Consider the following 19057-nt stretch of genomic DNA (forward strand, 5'->3'; position numbering starts at 1 on the left):
GGAACGTCTCTCTCTCTCTCCTATTTTATTTGATTTATTAGTCTCAATTTCAATCAGATTATATTATATTGTGTTATCTTGCATTTTGATATCATAGTTAGTAAAATAAGTTTTCCTCTGTAGATTATTGACGCTGTTTTTATTTTCCTCCCTTCCTTCCCATTTTGTGGGGTGGGGAGGGGCCTACTGCCCCCTGTTACAGGCGTAAATTGATCTCGTTACCTCTGTGACATATCCATATGGTGAGAAGCCTTCCACATGCAGTTGTCTCTTCTTAAAAATTGTATAATCAATGAATGTACAGATGTTATATTTATGAAATATATCAGAGAGTTTAGCTAAGCAGTTATTTTACTAAAAGAGAAGAGATAGAACGCTTACCTGTATCCCGGGCTCACTATGAAACTCCAGAGGAGAGGATCTGTAGAAGAGATCCTTCCCCATTGGTAGTCAGCTCTTAAATGGGTCTAGGAGAGGTGGAGCCATCTCCAACCCTTCCAGCAGCACAGGTGAATTGCCTTCACCTGTGCTCCTGTAGCTGACTCGTTGCTTGTCTCAGGTGATCAATCAGAGCTTCAGGCCGTGATTCAGCAGTTCCCATACAAAAATAAACATCACAAAACATTTCACATTTCCACTGTTGCAGTCTGAAAATTTGTCATTTCAAAATACAAAAGGGATTGTTTAAAATCCCCAATATACTTGATCAAATTAATGTTCTCAGATGAAGAGGCAATTTTTTAGTGTGGCTGATGGCAAAACCATTTTTGTGGGTTTTAATCAGAGCAAGAATTAAGGATTAAGAAGGTAGTGTACTCTCTTACTTTATAGCAAACTTCTGCAATAATCTCTGCTGGAAGCTTGAACTAACAAGTCATTGATGTACAATTTGATTTCCCATCTGTTTATACTACAGAGCCATGGAATTTGTTCAGGAATAAAAGAAAGTGAACACACTGCTGTGTATGGTAGGACAAGGATTTTCATCTTTATTTTCATTTTTTCATAATGACAGCACTGTTTTTGCATCCTATACAAAACCTGTGTTTCAAGTTTTCTAAAGAAACTGGTTAGGGAAAATGCATGTTCATGTTTCTATAGAAGAGACAGATTTCTTATTCAGAATGTCTTTCTGCTACTACAGAATCTTAGCTCAACAGCATATGAGCATCTTCAAATCCTCTCTGATTTATGCTCTTCTCATCTTAACTTTGTTTCTTCTACTATTCACAGATCTTATAATGGAGCCTGCAACAACTGTACATATCTTCTGACAAGCTGTGCCCAGGTAGAATGCTTTTGTACTAGCTCTTGTTTTCAACTATCTCAATTGTTCCTTTCTTCCTAATGAGAATCAGTAGACATACCTGACATCAGTTTGATAAGAGACTGAAGACTGCTGTAAGAACATCCAGCATAATGGAATGATTAACTGGAAGAAGTTACAATAATCTATTTGTTAACTTTTTTTTTATCTTTTACACTATGGTGTTAATATAGTGTGTCTGAGAGAAAGGGAAAAAGAGGAGTTCATTGTTCCTCTAAATAGGATCTTAAAAAAAGATATCCAATACTTCTTTTTTTTATTTGTTTAAATATAAATTTTTAATTTTTAATTTATTTATTTATGTAACATATGGTATATTATAAACTCATTATAGTGGATTAACGTGAAATACAAATATATATTGCTATTGTTTAGTTGATTCTTGGGAATTTCAGGCAGTGACATAAGTTGTTGTTTTGCTTTAATGTTGAATACTGATGAATGAAATAAGTATATACTTCACTGTGTATGATCTGTGATCTAAGATCTGACACTGTGTTTGGTGTGTTTTGAGGATAAGTAGTTTTAAAAGAGACATCTGCTCATTCTTAGTAGATATCTCTTCCCAAGGAGCTAAATACTTTAAGTTAAACTAGACAAATAAAGGCTGCCTGGATATATAAAAATGCATTGCAGACTGGTCATGTTTTGACTTAACAAACCATATAGATTCTGATCCTGAACTGTGTGAAGTTCCTTTGATAGTTATTTGTAGGCCTCTGGCCTGTTTGAAGTTGTTTAGTACTCTACATAATACAATACTAAATTGTTTTACTCTTGTAATGGCTTTCTGAGTCTTCCATTCTTTTGCCTTGTTTCTGCATAAATTTGTTCTCCCCATAAATCCTGATGACCTCCCCCTAAAAGTTTTTGCACTTCCTTTTATATTCTGCAAGGTAGAATGTCAAGGGAATTCAGCCATGTTTGTGGCAAATTTGGTAGAGAGAAGACATAATTTTCTCATGTTTTGAAGTATCATACAAACATACTTACTAGAAATAGAGTAACTCTGAAAAGCTTTCTTCCAAGACTTTAGGGAGTTATCAAGTTCTATTGAGTTATTATATTGAATTATCTAAAGTCTCACATTCAGATAAACTGCCTTTTAATAAAGTGTGTAAGGGAGGGAAGAGGTGGTAGTTCTGATTGTCTCACAGAGACTTTAAGTAGCGATACAATGTCTTACTAACATGAATGAGATACAAGTAATAAATGGAAAGTAATAACGCTGAAAATGACTTCTCTGCTGAACATTTCATATGCACGGCATGGCATGTGGTTAGGCTGTTTGGCGAGAAGCAAAACAAATTTACTTTAGCATTCTGTCTCCATTGTTTATATCTTCCCAATGCATACCATACCCTCCTGCTCCTTTGGTGCATATAAGATAACACAGGTCTTGAAGCCGCTGTGTATAAGGTGACTGACTGGCTGCTGCGCTGTAAACTACTTAATTAACTGGATTACTGCTGTCAAAATGAGTGTATAAGGGTTGAGTTTCTTCTCATCTGCATCTCCATTTTCTATCCAGCTGCAAATTGCCATGGAAAATAATAATTGTTTAATTTCCTGTTGTTGTTCTAAATTTGTTTGATATTAGCAAGCAAGTTTAAAGGTAACCAGAAGTAATCAAGGAGGAACAGTTATCAAACTGTGAATGGGCCTTCAATCTTAACCACACTTGTGCACAGTTTCACCTGAACAAGATCACATTCTATGAGAGGCATGGCATGTGGCAGCTACAGAATTTCTCTTCAGCAGTGGTTAAGCTATTAAGGATTTTTTACAAGAACAGATTTTTTTTAAATAAATTTCTGTATATTCAGTCTTGATATGACTAGCTTCTCCATATGTTTCTAAATTATCACAAGAATTAATATTTATTTTCATGGAATCATAGAATCATTTGAGTTGTAAGGGACCTTAAAGACCATCCAGTTCCAATCATCCTGATGTAGGCAGGACTGCCACCCACCAGATCAGACTGCCTAGAGCTCCATCCAACTTGGTATTGAATGCCTCCAGGGATGGGGGCATTCTGGACAGCCTGTGCCAGAGTCTCACCATCCTCTGTGTAAAAAAAATTCCTCCGAATATCCAACATAAATCTCACCCCTTTTTAATTTAAAACCAGTTCCTTTTGTCCTATTAATAACTGTCTAAGTAAAAAGTTAGTCTCTTTCCTGTGTATAAGCTCCTTGGAAGTACTGTAAGGCTGCAATGAAACCTTCCCAGAGCCTTTTCCTCTCCAGGTGGAACATGCCCAACTCCCTCAAACTTTCTTCGTAGAAGAGGTGCTTCAGTCCTCTGATCATTTTCATATCTCTCCTCTGGATCTACTCCAGCAGCTCCACATCTTTCTTGGGCTAGGATCTCTAGGTCTGGAGACATTATTTCAGGTGGTGTCTCACAAGAGCAGAATGGGGGGTACAATTGCCTCCCTGAACTTGCTGACTATTTTGCTGGCTATCATAGTAAAAACTGAGCAGGAACTAAAAGTGGCTAGTATTTAAAAGATTCATGACTTTATTTAAAATATAAGCTATTTCACTGTATCAAGGAAATGCTTAATTTCTTCTCTCATTTCAAATGCTTATGACATTGCCAAACTTCAAGTGTTCAGACTAAAAATTTCCATGCTGAGTGTTTGTCTCAGACTGAATTGTTTTTTGAGTAGCTCATCATTCTGTGATTACAGCTCTGATGCAGGATGAAAAAAAAAATTCTCAAGCCTGGCTGAGAGAGGGAAAGCCAAAACCTTTTCCATTTTCTCTCCTCTTCTCTTCCCTTCCCTGTGTGACCCTAAATAAGAAAACTATCCAAACAGTTTTAAAAAAGATATATATATATCTATATGCCTTATTTGGACGAAGCATATTTGCCAAGGATTGAAGAATATATAAGAAAAGAAAACAAGAAATATGATTTACTGAATATCACAAATAAAAATACTGCTTGTATCCTGGCCATATTTGTAGTAGATATTGGCTTTCCTTTTGGACTTTTTAAAATCAATAATGAAGTGCATCATCTTAGGGAAATCAACAGTTAGGAACTTCATATTATTAAGAATTTTAAACAGAAATTGCACATAGACTATATTCCTCTCATTTAGTCAAACAAGCAGTCTGTTCAAATTCACTTCTGAGCCAAAATCTAAGAAGAAGAAATGTATAGGGTGAGTTTATCTATACATTTATTTGTATGTTGCTGATATCATCAAATACTCTTATGCTGAGAAAGCTAAGAGCAGTCTCCTTGTAGTAAAAGAGATCCTAGTGATAATTATGGAAGCTGGCAAAATATTCCTTTGATTGTGCCTGCATGCAGTGCAGGAACATTCTGAGAGTCTCTGTCAGTCACGTGCTCAGTTTGTGTGAATCACCAATTTTATTGCAGTCAGAATAGAGGGTGCTAAGACCTCTATTATCTTAATAAACATGTTCATATTAATCTGTAGATGACACTGGATGATGACATTCAGTGAAATCCTTCTTTTCAGGGATTGGAAAATGAGCCTCTCTTGGAGTATTCATGAAATAGGATAGTGGCTATTCTTCTTTCATCATGTGCCTTTGAAACTAAATATCTGTTCAAACATTTTTCTGACAAGGACATATGAACATAGCCAGTCAAAATTTAGCTCAGAGCAGTAGAAAGGGGTCTTAGCAGCTTGCTTTTAAATGGAAATTATCATATATTCTCTGTGACTGTGACAAAGAAATTGTTTTTTTTTTCCTGCATATAATCAACAGAAGACTGTAAAGAATTTATTATAATAACCATACAAGTCTAGTACTGTAACGTGACACTACTTTAAAACCCATTTGTCAGAAAATTGCTTGATAAGTGTATGTCATGCAAATCGAAAATACAAAACAAAAAGCCCTTTATATAATCCTCTCTGCATATGAAAAGAAAGCACGTGTTCTGAGAAAATGAGAAAACATACTGCTGACACACTTTATGGATCAAAACAGATGGAAAAGGTATGTAATCATTAAAGAGCATTTTTAAGCAGGCAAGTTAAGTCTTGGAGGACTGTGCAGTTAGTGTGTGTCATGCTGATATGGAATTCCAATCTGTGAGCTCCCTTTCCAGGGTGGGTGACATGGCAGGTAGCAGAGACAAGATGTGCTGTAGCATGATGAGCTGTAGCATAAAGAGCTAGGAAAGAACCTCTGCTGTCACATCGACCGGATCGTAGAACCCCTCATAGGCTTCTCTGTTAGCATGCTGCAAGGCCAGCATGGAGCCCAGGGCTGTGGGAGTGGGGGCTTTGGAAAGAGGCCTGCAGCACAGAGATGTCAGCACTGACTGCAGGGGCAGGGCTGCTGAAATGGGGATGGCAGGGAAAATGAAGTGTGGACAGGAGGAAACAGGTGGCAGTTCAGCAATGGAACCTGTTCCAATGGACCTGTTGCAGCCTTGCTACTGCCTGGCTTTGGTACACGCGTAGCAAGGTGGTCCTTAGCTTCAGAGCTTGTCAAATCTTAGCCATGTTTGTGTGTCTCCTCCAGTAAATGTCTGGAGTCAAGTGAGTATGTTCCAGTGGCAGAACCTCTTTGTCCACAGCAGAATGGCCCAGGGAATGTTGTGCTCTGGAGGTATGCAGGTGGATGGTCCTTTCTAGGGTGGGATGTCTAAGGAGGTGGCTAGGGGGTGAAGTGTAGATTGTTCATCCCATTTACTAGGGATTTTCATCCAGGAGCAAGGAGAAGATTATGTTCAGTGTAAAAATGGCTGGATGGCTTTTAATGGTCAAGCACATAGTGGGTGAAAAGGATGGGGAAAAAAGTTGTAATTTGATGCTGCTATTTATCATCAGTCAAATTCTTAATGCGAAACTGGTGGAGGGCTTACCAGTGTTAATAGAAATACATGCATTAGCATAGTCATTGATTGCTTTAATAGACAAAAAGAGTTGTACTATTAATGAATGTTTGATTATTTAAATATTTAATGATAGTTGCATTCCATATTCTTATGGCTATATATTTAAACGTTGATAAAGAAAAGAAATAATAATTGCTCAAAAAGCAAATGACAAGTAGTGAATTATAAAATAACTAAGGATATTAAAAAATTAATGGAAAATCCAATAAATAAACATAAATCTCTCAATTCAAAACCTGGCATGATGTTTCCTGAGTGGTATGATTCAGGACACTTACACTGCTTCTTTTCTCAAGATCCTTGTGGTCAGACTGATTTGCCTATGATAATGTAGGCTGCTGGTTTTTTTTTTTGCTAAGGATGCAACAACTTCTAGAAAAAAGAGACCAGGGTGAAATAAAACTGAATTTTATGTGGTCCACAACAGCACAAAAGCTGAATCAATATATCTGTGATTTGGAACCCGTATTGTTTTACTTTGGATACCTGAAGGAAGGGTTGGACTAGATGATCTCCAGAGGTCTCTTCCAACTCCTGCAGTACTGGGATTCTGTGATTCTAAAGAAAAAAATAAACTTCTGTACAAAAGATACATGCTTCTCAGAATCTGTATCCTTAAAACAGTATGAATGATATTTGTACAGAATTTTGATTTGGCTAATAAAGCTAGTTATGTTGCAGGAAAAGTGTTACTGAGATTTCCTCCAGCTTTTTTTCATTGAACTAATACATAGCCAAATAACTTGAGTTTTAATGCGAGTTCACAGCATTCTGTGTGGCATCATATGTCTTATATATGAATTTAAATTTAGCGTAGTATAAAGGTGCAATGCATGTGCTCTTTTCAGATGTCTATCTCTTATCTTATATGGAAACCATTAAAAAGTTCTATTCTCATATGCCTGACGTACAGAGTTGGTTTTTATTGTTTAATTCCTGATTAATAGCCAAGATACAGTGATTATGTTAACAAAAAAACCTGTTGTGGAGATCAGCAGGTTGAGGGAAGTGATTCTGCCTATCTGTTCTGTGCTGGTAAGGCCTCACCTGGAGTACTATGTCCAGCTGTGGAGTCCTCGTTGCAGGAGAGACATTGACCTGTTGGAGTCCAGAGAAGGGCCAAAATGATCCAAGGGATGAAACACCTCTCCTGCGAGGACAGAGAGATCTGGGGTTGTTCAGCCGGATGAGGGCTCCGGAGAGACCTGAAACTGATCTTTCAGTGTCTAAAGGGGGGCTGTAAGAAGGAAGTGGATAGTCTATCAAGGTCTGTTGTAATAAGACAAGAGGAAATGGTTTCAAACTGAAAGATGGGAAATTTAGATTGAATGTAAGGAAGGCAATTTTTACAATAAGTGTGGTGAGACACTGGAATGGGTTGCCCAGAGAGATGGTGGAAGACTTGACCCTGGAGGCACTCAAAGTCAGGTTGGATGGGGCTCTGAGCAACCTGATCTAGCCGTAGGTGTTCCTGTTCATTTCAGGGGAGTTGGAATAGATGAGCTTTAAGGTTCCCTTCCAACTCAAACAATTCTATGATTCTATGAACTTTGATATAGAAAAAGCAATGTTTCTGTCTCCAAATGAGCTTAGTGGTGTGGCAGCCATTGGCTGGGCTGTACGGTCTGCCTAGTGATATTGGCAGGGAAATTTGCTGTATAATGTAAGGAGAAACCATTATCTGCCTTACCAGTGGTGACTCTTGACCATTGCACAGGGAGAATAGAGTACTGCCTGCTGCTTCCAGAAAATGAATCCTTCCCTCAGGGCTGCTGCAGATTTTGTTAGCATGCATGCATTTATTAGCAGGTAATGGAATTCACTGGAGACAGTCCCACAAACTGCCATTCAGAAATGGGCTTCTAGAAGAGTGTTATTGATTTGGACAGGTAGACTGTATTAATTATGATTTTGGATTTGTGGAAAGGCTATAAAAATCATATTATGAAAACGTTACCTCTTCAGTCAAGTACATCTGGTTAAACAGTTTCTGGGAAATAGTTATAAGAGACTGTATGATTACATTCAAGTAGGTATTCCATTAAAGTTAAAATGTGAGCTGTGATCTACTACTTGTGGACTAACAGAAAATGAAAAAGCTGATGAAGGAGCTAATAGTTTGTTATGTAAAGAGAAGGTGAACACAGAAATTCCATTAAGCTTGCAGTCAATCAATACAACAATGGCAAAAAGGGGAAGAACAAATACTGTGCGGGAAAAAATTGGAAATTTTTTATAGGTATAAGTCAAGGGTGAATAAAAATAGCTCCTGTTTGGAGATTATTACAAGAGAAATGTAACTATGACATTCAGGTTATAAGGAGGTCATTTTAATCTGAAGATTAACCTAAATGTAAACCCAAGAATTTACGCTTACTGGCACACATAAGGATGTTATACTAAGATACTAAGTTTAGTAGCCACTATCTGAGTTTTACACATTAGGTTCAGAATGGAAAAAAAGATTTTTTCTAAGTCTTACATTGTCACTGCAATGTCACAAATAGAGAAGAGCTGTCTATATGGCATTTGCCTGTCCATATTGATACTCATTTTTTTCCCCACATTGCCAGGTCTGTTTAATGTCTTCAGTTTGTTTTAGCTGACAATCTCAGATATATTCTTACGTTTACACACATACTATATGCCAACTCATAAAAATGTCTAAATTAACTCCCTGTTGTCATAACACAGCACAAAAACTTGTTCATACTACTTCAGCCAGGGAGTCACAAACCTTCACAAAATCAAGCTGTTTAAAAGAGGGCTATTAGAAATTTTTAAGGGAGAAACTCCTCTCTTTCTCTCAAAAGTACTTGGAGCTGTTCAGAACAGCACCAATTGTCATTTGGATAAGAGAATAGGTTTGGCTTGCAGATATTGATGTGAAGAATGGAAGCTAGGAGGAGGGCAGGTTTAATCCTGTGGGTATCTGTGATTAATAAGCTTTCTGATATTTTTAGTGATGTTATAAAAAAAAAACCAAAACCTGAAAACAGTAACTGCCTGCAGCTGTCATTACCTGTAGTTTCACTGCACAATGCTTGAGCTAGGTTTTCTAGTGAAATTTAGCAAGAACATTACTTTTGAATTTCATAGAATCATAGAATCACCAAGGTTGGAAAAGACCTCCAAGATCATCTAGTCCAACCGTCCACCTAACAATATTTCCCTGTGAAACCATGTGTAAACATAGACAACATCTAAAAATTTCTTTAACACTTCCAGAGACAATGAGTCAGCCACCTCCTTGGGCAGACCATTCCACTGTCTCTTTCAGAGAATACATTTTTTCTAATATTCTGAATTACCTGGAATTTCTTCTAGGTAAACATTAATTAGGTTGTATTTTGGAATACTTCTCTTTCTTAGAACTAAGCAAAAGTGCAAAATCTTTACAGTATTAGATGGTGATGCCTTTTGAAATGATTTTAGAAATGAACAAAAACCATGGGAACTCTACTGAACTTGCATATCAGTCCAAGGAATTCAGTGGATTGTTGAGAAAAAGAAAGTTTAATGCACTAAACTTTTTGTTACAATTGATTTATGTTCTCAGTAAATTCTTACCTGTTTCTGGAAGTTTGTTAGTGTTAAGAACCATAGCATTTATATATCTATTTCTTCCAACCCTAACTTTACTTTTCCACTTACTATTTTTTTTTTAAATTACTCTGTTTGCTTGTAGGTACGTAACGTTTACATACAATTTGCATGCTCAAGTTTCTTCTTTTCTGTGTAAGAATTTTTCTCCCTGATAAGTTTTACTTTAGAGCTGTGATAACTAAAAGCTTCCATTTGTCATATTCCTTCTCTCCTACTCACATGATGACAAAAACATTTGCACTAGAGAGAGTTCTTATGGAGAACTATATGAGTGAAAGTTTCTGACTGAGGATACAGTTCATGCTCCTACAAGAGCTGTTCTGCTGAGGCAAGTTCATAAATAACTTTTATTACAAATTCAGCTTTCAGAGTGTCACACATCCTTCAGATCCTGCGCACCATTTCAGTTCTAATGAGTTAGAAATAAGTTCACTCTGCATTGGAAATGCATGATGTTTAGAGGCTCAGACTGGCTCTCCTCTTGTTGTTTGTTTTATTATAATAAAATTTAATGCCAAAGCTTTATGCCAGAGAAGTAAGTAGACAAATCCTACTGTTGCAAAGGAATTACTGGGGAATGTAATACTTTGGCATATTACTGTTAAATTTCAATGTTGGCATGCACAGCATGTGGTGCCAGGAGGAATGGGAGTTGAAATATCTATATGCAAATCCTACTGTATCTTTTCAGTACGGAATTTACCTCCTTGCTGAATATATCAGAAGCATATATTTTTTTTCTTTCAGAATAACAAAACAGCAACAACAAAATCCAACAAAATCCTACTTTCTGTAAAATATAATGTTGTGTCATATGGATGGTACTATTATAGATTGAGTTACTGTTTTTCTCATTTGTCTAGGATAAAGAAGATGAATTAAAAAAAAAATCAGAAGAAACAGACTGTGTTCTGTCTTCCTCTTTCCAATCATCTGCTCAGATATTTACATAGGCATAAAGAGTATAATTTTTCCAGTGCTTGGGATTCAGAAAATCAAGAACTTTGTTCTATTCTTGGCTAACTTGCATTGTAACCTCAAACATACACAAGATAGACATAATTTTGTCTTTTACTTCAACATTTCCTATTGCATATAGTCACTTACCTGTTACCATTTACCATTATATACTGGAGCTCTGAGCTTCATTGTGAACTGGCACTAGTGCTGTAAAAGAAGTGATTTTTCCTTCGAGTCTGCTTGTGTGAAGCACGATTACTGCATCACTATTTACAGCTTGGTAAGTTCATTTGCAATATTGATACAGTTCAAAGTCTTAAGTAACAGAAGTAAATAAGGCTTACACATGTGAACCCAGTTAAAACTCACACTTCTCAGTTGTAATTGTATAGATACTGTCTTTCCTGCTTCTTCATAGGTCTCTAAGCTTTCCTTGATAGATCTTCAGATCTTTATAAAAAACTGATTAGGTGATGTCTTCCTCTTCTATTTGGACAGAAAATGCTGGAAAGACGGGGACTATGACAACTCCCAGCTCAGATCAGTTAGCGAGTTTGCTTTGCAAATTCTCCAGTTATTGAAAATCTTTTAAAAATCCTTTTGAAATCGTATTTCAGAGGGACAGTGTAAAGACTAAGATTGCTCAGCCAAACTGTCTGTTTGCTGAGATATTCTTAAAAAGCACATTTGTCAAAAAGTATGGAATAGTTTAATCGAACGAAGTCAGTGATATAATTGGTTTCCTGAGTTGTGTTCATAAGAAGACATAGAAAATGTCTGCTTTATGTAGGAATATTTAGAATTTCTCAACTCTGACCAAAACTCATTTATATTGATACACTTTAGCTTGAAAACTTTGCACATTATAAATTACGTAGTTAATCCTTTTAATTTGTTAGCTCATACTTTTAGTTTTATAGTATGTACTCTGCATGGATAATGAAGGATTGTTAGTAGCAGAAAAGCCACAGATCAATCAAGGCAATGTTGTCTCTAATAACAGATAAAAATGATTTCTTTACATTAAATGGGTTTCTCAATTCATTTTATTCCATCATCTCTTTCCTTCAGAGAATGTGATTATGAAAAATTGCTTCCTTATTAGTTTCTTAAGCCAACAAGTATCTTTAGTGCTATGCATTGAACAAAATATCTGTTTGGAACAGTCAAATACCTTCATACAAAAGTTTGTTTTCATTTTTTATTCTTTCATTTCAAAGTATTTGTATAGCCTTCTTAGAGGCAACAGAAGAATAATTAACCCTTCTGAACTATAAGTTACAAGGTAACAAGAAAAATATATATGTATTATTAAAATTAATATTTCCACTGTATTTTACACATTATTTAAATCCATTTCACTTTATAATTATACTATGCATATTCTCTCCTTATAAATTTATTTAAACTCCAGGTTTATATCATGCTATAAATATTATAAGTAGAATAAGGAAGGGGGTGATGCTTACATTTTGTACACAGAAGTCTGGTGCCAGTGACCTATCTTAATAGAATACAGACATGAAATATTTACTATCAATATTATGTCCTTTAATTGTCTATGTTTTCTCAATATGTTAATGTTCCAGTGCTATAAAGAGAGAACATCCAGACATAAAGGTATTGTTTAGCCATGGGGAATTTAGGGCTATTTTTACCAAAAGAATAAAACCCTATCACTCAATAACATCAAGTCTAATCTTAACTTACTAAGTGCCATTGGTCTACCACATAGATAGTGATTTCTGTCCTAAAACACATGTAAATACATACACCAGTACACACAACCGATGCCTCCAGCTCAGCGACCAACATCATGATCTCAGGGAGTAAGGACCCTTGCTCTGGCTGGATGACAAATCCCGGCTGCTGATCAGGCCTTTATGCACAATGCATTGGGCTCAACATTCTGCTCACTGTGGATGTGTTTCCAAAGGGCTGCTTTCAATAATTACTTCTTTCTTATCTAGATGATTGGCATAAGTAACACATGATTAGCCATTACTATCACTAAACATTCTATGAATATGTAAAATCATTAACATTTCATCTGCTTGTCACTTTTTTTTATTTAGTAACTTTTCCAGTAAATTTATTCGATCCTCTAGCAGAAAAATTGTTCAAAATCAGTTCCATTACTTCTAAATGAGAATCCTGTGTTTCCACAAAAGTGGTGCATTTCTAATTGCATTTCTACACATAAGTTTGGCTTTCATCATTGCAAATTACTTTTGCCAGTGCTGCTACAAATATCAGAGCAGAAAGCCCTAATTAAAAGGACAAAATGAAGAACGTCATTGGAGCCATGTCTAGACAAGTTTGATAACATAAATAGTTGAAATGTGTAATGATTTAAAGCATTGTAAAATACAATGATGCTATTTACCATTCCTTTTCAGACTAAGAAATGCTGTTTAATGAAATGTAGATCCTATGGTACTGGATTTCATTATTTTTGATTCTTACTTCTATTGCCATGTTTTATTTTGCATCTTTTGAAAATGTTTTTTGAAAATGTTCTTTATAGGTATCACATTTATTATTGGGAGCATTTACAGAAAATTATAAAGCTTTTTAATAAATGAACTGTATTTAAAAGTGGTGAAGAATGAGAACTTTCAAACTGATTTTCAGGAAAACAATCTAGATAAAAGGAACAGAAAACACTTCTCTGTGTTCAGGTGTCACTGAATAAGATAAAATTACTTTGGTATGCTCATGACTTGTTGGTACTTAATTAAATACAGTGATGTTAACTGCCTCAGGACGACAGAATAAAACCCTAAGAGTAAAAATTTATTGCAATGGAGTATTACAAAGCTTAGTAAGTATCATTGCTGATTATTTCTGTTGTCAGGAGAGTGAATTTTGGAGACAATGGAGTAGGTTACACTTCTTTTCTCAGTTTAGGAGCTGGGTTCATGTGCTGATGGTGCCCCTGTGTTTAGAACTTCTCATGCTGTGTATCAAAATGAAGTCAAAGCATTTTGAATATTTTAATGTATATGACTGTTAGAACAAATGCTTGCTGTGATACACTAAGCCAAAAAAAATCAGAGACAGAAAGATAAATTTTCTTCTGAGTTACCTTACAAAGGGGATCACAACTGCTAATAAAGACAAATCGCAGTATACAATAGCCTACTGCCTTCCTAAAGCACTAAACCTTTAAATAGCATAAGTCAACCTTTATGACTCCTATAAAGTAATCTTGTAGGTTACTATTATTAGTGTTCAAGGCAAGAGAATCTATAACACAAAAACATGCTGTAAATTTTGAAAAAAAAGATGGTCTGGAATAATTTTGTGGTGTTTCCTGGACTGTGAGGCTTAAATTTCTTGCTCAATACAATCCTCATTTAGCAAATCATTTAATATCATAACAAAATAATATTATAGTCTGATAATTTTGAAATTTATTATTTAATGCTAAAAGAATTATGTGATCCACTTTGCTTGGGTCTGATGATTCAGACAAAAATTCCATTTCCTGGGCTTCAGTTCTTGTCCCTATAAGCATATTTTGATTCTGTAAAGGCAGTTCTATGATGTATTTAAATCTTTTCTCTCAAAAGTATTTTTTTAAAAAGCAAGTAGTAATAAAAATCCTCTAGAAAGAGATATATTGTGGGAAGATCATTGGCAGTTTTCTAAAGTATCAAGTATATGAACAATTTGTACGTATTACACATTTTCTGACAGGAACAGAGTTTATTTTGCATTTCTTCTTCTGCTTAAACAGAAGAAGCTTCAAATTACACTATTCATAGTAGTATAAATATTTATCTTTGAATTCTATTTAAGTGCCCATATTTATGTATATATATATATATATACAGACACACACATATATATTTTAAAACTCATTTTCATGTTGCCTCTAGAAAACTAATCTTCAGTGGTTTATCCAAATTCAACTTTTGACAGTTGCAACTTGAACACTTTTTCTGCTCTTTCCAAGGCTGCCAGACAGCATCTTTGCTTTACCCTAAATCCTGCCTTCCTGTTCTGATGAACATCACTTATAAAATAAATTTACTTAAGAATAGCATCCCCTGATTGCACCAGAGGTAATATAAACACATAGTTACTGCTTGCTTTTTTTTTTTTTAGGACAGTGGAAAAGGATGAAATTTCCCATAGGGGAATTAAAACAAATGATACCTATCTGGAGACTTGGCACTATCTAGCAAGACTCTCATTGATAATGAACAATAATCTGCAATGCATTTCTGAAGCTTCCACGAATACTTGCATAAGTGAAATTCTGTTCCTTACAGGAACTTTGAAAGTACATTGATTTTTTAAACATACCACTGGGAAAAATAATCTACTAGAGTATTCTGCTTTAAAAAAAAAATCATGGTAGTTTTTTTTAGTGATACTTCACTGGGAAATGGGAAGTCTGCTCTGGAGCTTTGTTACAGTGGTTGCTTAGGAAGAGCTGGCAGGTAACCTACTTTTTCATTCCCAGAAAACACTTGAAAAACAAAGACAAGCATTTTCATCAGTGCTAATTAGTACTTGTTCCAACACTTTGATTGTTTTTCCATAGTAAATGTGAATGAAAAGTGAAACCTCCACAAAACAAACAACTGATTTTAAGGCTCGTGGTTCTTTTTGCTGCTTACAAAGACTCAAGAAAATGATGAAGCTGCTCACAGTGAAAGAGAAGTCCTTGTTTAAATCAGGGTATGTCAGTGTGGTCCCTTTATGAATTTATTAAATACTTGCAATTGAATTTCTGCACTATTTCCCTGATTGAAGGAGAACTAGAGGGTGTGTTTGTGGCTGATTGCAATTCCTGATTGATAGAGACAACGACAGATTGCTATTAATATCAACTCATGTCTTTTTAAGGAAATATGCCTGACAGATACTGACTGTTCCTATCAAGAGAATGTCTTGTTTATTGTAAGATTCATTGCGTTGAAACTTGCTCTTTGAAAAATATGATGTAATTTGTATACTTGCATTATCTTCTTATAAGCTCTTCCAAAAACTATACAATGTTTTCTTTAATATGAGGGCAGCTGTGAAAGTAAGACCTCCTATTTAATTATGTTGGTAACATCGGAGGCAAATGTTGGTGATATTGCTTAGGAGTTGAACCATTCCACCACCATTCCCCTACATTTTGCTGCCATGTGACAGGTGGCAGAAGGACAGCCTGATCAAATGGCATATGACTTGGGAGCATGGATGAAGCAAAGGGGTAGAATTGAATTCCTCCATGCAGAAAAATTGGAACCCAGTGACATTCATTGATGCTTGCTGAACATTTATGGAGATCAAACAGTGGATGAGACCACAGTGCAGTGACACCTGGTGCATTTCAGCAATAGTGACACGGATGGTAGGTCATTTCTGCTAGTTCAAATTTTTATGAACATAACATGCAGGCTCTTGTTCACTGCTGGTCAAAATGCATTGCTAATGGTGGTGGCTTTGTTGAAAAATAGTGTTTTGTAGCTGAGAATTTGCTCTATCAAATAGTGTTATTGTGTCCTATGTATCTGCTGTAAATAGGAATAAATAGGAGGCATTACTTTCGGAGCAACCTTTGTACAATAGAGAAGACAATTTGAGAGATGATAGAAAAGACCGGTATGAGGGATGCATGTTTCGACTATAATGTAACTATGCTTTAAACAAAATCACAATGGTTAGATGTAGAAGTATCCTAGCCTCTCCTGTTTAAAACAGCAAGAATATTGACTCGTACTGTAGACTCAGATGTTTTTCTGTCTAGAAGATTCTGATTATTTAATAAATGCTACGTAGGAAAGGGGAGAAAACAAAGTATTTTATGAGATGTTAGTGTGAAGCCTGTATATGTTGCTTACATGTGATTATATGCATTTAAAATATTCAGAGAAATCAGGAGTTTTTGTCCTCCTTCAGCTCTTCATCTCAACTCCAGAAAGAAAACCAACAATGAGATAATTCATAGATAGGAGATTACTCAGTCAACATTAGCAAGTCATGTTAAATTCATTTGTCTGTGTTTTTGAGCGACTGGAGTTCATGTCTCCAGTTTTATTTCTACAGCTACTAAGCTAAAAACCGATATACAACTGAGATGCTTATGTATTTTACTCCCAAATTAATTTCTAGCTACAGTAAAAATGATGAAAATCTCAATAAAACTTCAGAAATATGAGTGACTCCACACAGATTTGAAGAAAGACTCTGAGTTTTCAGCCCCTTGTTTCAGGCCTGTATTTACTCTGAGTGGAGAAGAGGAGGAACAGGCCAGGCAGTTCTCTGGAGCCAGGTGCCCAGTGTGTGTTGGGGCCATCCAACATGTTCAGCTTTACCTCAGGATTGGAGATGTTCTCATCTCTCATCAATGGAGAGTGCATGAAGTAAGCTGGACACCTGTATGGTTGCAGACGCATGTTGATCTCATGCATGCTGCAATTAGAATTTTTGGTAGAGAAGTGTCACAGTGAAGGCAGATGAGGAGGAGAGTTCTTACCCTTCCAAAGCAGTTTCAGTAGGGTGGTGTATTTTCAAAACCAGTAAAGGACAGATAGAGATTGGTAAAAATATTGATGTATTCTTATTGCACACAAAAATGCTTACAGTTTGTGGAGTAAATGTTGAGAAAGATTAAGAAAAATCTCATGAATCCCTAAAAATGAGAAAGGCTTTATGTGACAAAGCATAACAGAAAGAGGCAGAACCACTGCCAAATATCCACACAAGAAAATAGCCTCATTTGAATATGTCAGTTTGTATTTGTGAATGTGGGATGTACATGTTCTTATAAGAAATGTAGATAAGAGGTGATAAAATGTCCAGAACAAGATCAGGCCATCTGGACCCTGGTGTCCAGTGCCAGCATTTAATTCTGTGAGTGGCTTACTGGCTCAGATTGGAGGACCTGTTTAAAGAGTGCTGGACATCCAGTGAAAGAGCATTCATTTTTGTTTCGCTTGCAGGTATAAAGGCTCAAGGGAGACACATTTCTCTGCTGTATCTTCCAGGAAAGGTTTTGCTAGAGCAAAAAACCGGAGTGTATAAGTCAGATATGTTTCTTCCTCACGCTTTTCTTTCTCACTGGCTCAAGTGATGTTGAGAGGAATAGTTTGTAGCCTTTTATTTTCGGGTGCCTGGAGTACTTCTCAGAAGTTTTAGAACAACATAAGTAGTAATAGTTTGTTAGGAAACCATTTAAGAACTAGAGATCTAGTTCTCAAGTGACTACTTGAATGTTACTACATAACTGCCTACAAAGATCTTCCTAAAAACAGTCAGTTTATTCTGACAGAAACTTCCAAATTCAAACTAAACTTCAGGAAGTTTCATGTGATATGCAAATAGGTTGTAGTAGTACAGAGTGATTAACCTTGGTCGCTGCCTATTTGCCTGAGTAAATTCCAGTAAGAGTGTTTTAGCTTGTATCATCTTTGGATTTGTGCAAAGGACTGGAGCTGGTGAGTGTTTGAAGTCAATTATGAGTTACCCAGTTTTATCCTGATGACAGTCAGAAGGAAAAATGTATAGACTGAGCTACTTCACAGTCAAGATAGGTATATAATGACTCTATGTTTCCATAGTATTATTTTTGTGTTTGGTGTTTTTTGTTTGTTTTTCCTACATACTCTCTTTCCTTTCAAATTTTCAGTATAAATTGAATTGCTACCATTCATGCTTTTAATTGGCCATCAAGACTCAAGGCTGTCTTGCCCCTTCAGTCATGCTGCAAGAATTACATGACCTTTGCTATTTCTAAAGACTAATTAAGCACATATGAAGGATGTATATGCATAAATGCTGAAACAAGTGCTTCTTGATCGGCTCTAATTTGATTTAATTTAATAGAGAGGGAATGATATTTCAGACAGATTTCAAAATCAATTTTGAAACATTGAGAACTAGTGAGTTTAAACCCACCTTTTTTTCTTTTTATAAGAAGAGGAGATCTTCTAAGAGATGACCCACAAGATGGCAATAAAAGGTGGTGGCAGCAGAGCAAAATTACAGTGAAATATTTTGATTTTTCATTATAAATAATATGAGATAGTAGAGTAGTAAGCTAAATCAGAAGGTCCTGATAAATCTTCTAGATCACTTAGGGCTCTGAGTTCATTTATCTTTGGTACATTTTTTGTTGAACATAGTATCTGTTTCCTGTTAAATACCTGTCTAGAAACACTTGGGTAAAAGCCAGATGGGTTAAGCCACACCATTTTCTTTCCGGGAAAACAAAATAAAACAAAGCAAAATGATGAAGAGAAAAGAAGTTCTCTTCTTTGTGGT

At 35.8% G+C, this 19057-nt stretch overlaps 1 long non-coding RNA gene across 1 annotated transcript; it reads left to right on the top strand.

Moving 5' to 3' along the window:
* Positions 1–594: 594 nt before the first annotated feature.
* On the top strand, positions 595–19042 carry LOC104910176. The gene is made up of 3 exons (XR_004159189.1): positions 595–968; positions 1234–1288; positions 15345–19042. It is a non-coding gene; the product is annotated as an uncharacterized LOC104910176 (long non-coding RNA).
* The last annotated feature ends 15 nt before the right edge of the window (positions 19043–19057 follow it).

This window comes from Meleagris gallopavo, chromosome 3 (genome assembly GCF_000146605.3).
Source record: "Meleagris gallopavo isolate NT-WF06-2002-E0010 breed Aviagen turkey brand Nicholas breeding stock chromosome 3, Turkey_5.1, whole genome shotgun sequence".
Lineage (NCBI taxonomy): Eukaryota > Metazoa > Chordata > Aves > Galliformes > Phasianidae > Meleagris > Meleagris gallopavo.